Source organism: Crocuta crocuta, unplaced genomic scaffold (assembly GCF_008692635.1).
Source record: "Crocuta crocuta isolate KB4526 unplaced genomic scaffold, BGI_CrCroc_1.0 scaffold1280, whole genome shotgun sequence".
In the NCBI taxonomy this organism is placed as follows: Eukaryota; Metazoa; Chordata; class Mammalia; order Carnivora; family Hyaenidae; genus Crocuta; species Crocuta crocuta.
Genome location: NW_027531014.1, coordinates 28,432 through 31,006, shown reverse-complemented (window position 1 = coordinate 31,006; position 2,575 = coordinate 28,432).

Here is a 2,575-nt window from a genome sequence, read left to right as displayed (position 1 = left end):
AGGACCAGTGAATTTAAAAGATCAACATGTAAAAAAAGTCCTCACTCATTTTTAACAGTCTTATTGAGATAGAATTTAACTACTATAGAAATCACCAATTGTAAGTGAACTACTGAACAAATTCTAATAAACCACCACAATCCAGTTTTAAAATGCTTCCATCATCCCAGACATTTCCCTGATGACCAGTGGCAGTCAATCACCACTTCCATCCCCTGGTACCACCACGAATCTGTTTCTTGTCTCTATAAAATTGCTTTCTCTGGACATTTTATATAAATGGAAATAGATGTAGTATTTTGATTCTATCTTCTTCATTTAACATAATGTTTTTGAGGTTCATCTGTGTTGTAGCATTTCTCACTAACTTAATCCTTTTTTCTAGCAAATAGTTTTCTATCATACAGATATACTACATTATTGCTTATTCTTTCACTAGATGATGGACATTTGGATTGTTTTCATGTCACTGTGAGACAAACATTTTCATTTCTTTGTACCTACAAGTGGAATGTTGAGTGATCTGGGATCTACCAAACAGTTTCCCAAATCTCTGCTATTTTTCCCACCAATAATAATTCCTTCACACAGCAAGTTGTGATGTTTGACTTGTAAACATTTTCTCCCAGTTAGTGGCTTGCTTGTGCTGTTGTTGTCTGTTTAAGGGTACCTTCTGAAGTGCTGTATTTTTAATTTTGATAAAGTCTATTTTCTTCACTATTTTTCTTTAATAAATGTGCTTTTAGTGCCATACCTAAGAAATAATTTCCTAACCTGTTTCTCTTTGTTTCTTAGCTCTTATATTTAAGTCTTCGATCCATTTTGAGTTAATTTTTGTATATGGTGTGAGGTAAGAGTCTAAATTCATTTTTGCTCAACTATCCAATTATTACAGCACTGTTTGTTTTAACAAACAGTTAAACAGTTAGTGTTTTTAAACACTAGCCTTGGGGCACGTGGGTGGCTCCGTCAGTTAAGCATCTAACTTCAGCTCAGGTCATGATCTCACGGTTCATGGGTTCATGGGTTCAAGCCTCGTGTCTGGCTCTGTGCTGATAGCTCAGAGCCTGGAGCCTGCTTTAGTTTCTGTCTCACTCTCCCTCTGCCCTTCCCCCAATCATGCTATCTCCCTCTCTCTCTCAAAAATGAATAAATATTTTTTAAAAAATTTTAAAGAAAAGACTAGCCTTTCCCCCTACTGAATTGTCTTGGCACCTTATTGAAAATCAATTGATATAAATGCAAGAGGTTATTTTTATACTCTCAGCTCTGATTTATTGATAACATGTACCAATACCACACTGCCTTGACTGTTGTTACTTTATAGTAAGTTTTGACATTCTTACACCTTACCATCCCATTTCTTTTTTTTCAAATTTTATATTTAAATTCTGATTATTTAATATAAAATGCAATATTGGTTTCACAAGTAGAATTCAGTAATTCCACACTGTTGGATTTTTTTTAATTTATTTTAAAGTTCATTATTTTTGAGAGAGAGAGAGAGACAGACTACGAGCAGGGAAGGGGCAGAGATGGAGACACAAAACAGAAGCAGTCTTGAAGCTCTGAGCTGTCATCCCAGATCCTGACACAGGGCTTGAACCCACAAACTGTGAGATCATGACCTGAGCTGAAGTCAGAGGCTTAACCAACTGAGCCACCTTGGTGTCCCTCACACTGCTGGATTTATTAATTAATCTTTCCCTTTAACTCAATCAATTCCCAGAAGAAAAAGAAAAATTCCTTTATAAATACATCATTACATATCATTACAACACCTTAGTTATTATCTTCAGAGTCATAAAAAGTTGTCATTTCTAGAAATAACTTAGGGAAGCTCTTGCACATATGCATCAGGTTACAGGAATAAAAATATTTATAACATTACTGTTCATAGTAGTGTTAAACTGGAAACACAACATATATCCATCAGTCAAAGAATAGCTTAATAAAGTATTGTCATATTCATACAATGGAATACTATAGAGTATAAGGAATACCCATCAACGTGAATGGATCTCATAAAAATAAGACAGAATACATATAGCATAATTCTATTCATAGAAAAGTATTTTTAAGACAAACTAGACAATATAACTAATATTGTATACACTAATGTAAAACTATAATGAAAAATAAGAAAATGAAAGAAACAAGAAAATGATCATGAAATAGGAATGTACTTCTGTCCTGGGGCTAGGGAGAAAGGTAAATGTGATGCAGAGACGTAAGTGGGATTTTTCTAAGGTTAGGATGGCAGTGACCTATTTCATTATAATTATAATTATATTGGGTTAATTATAATTATATTGGGTGCTTGCTTTATAGTTGTTGTTTTATGTGGACAAACGGCTTATATATGCTTTATTTATTTGTGAAAAATAGTTAAAATAATAATTGATGTGGAAATATAATCATAAACTTTGACTATTCAAATAATCAAGAGAGAATACTTGCTTAACTATATGCAAATTAATTTGAATAACTGAATGAAATAAATTTCTAAGAAAATATAATTGATTAAATTTTTTTGTTGTTTATTTATTTTTGAGAGAGACAGAGTGCAAACGGG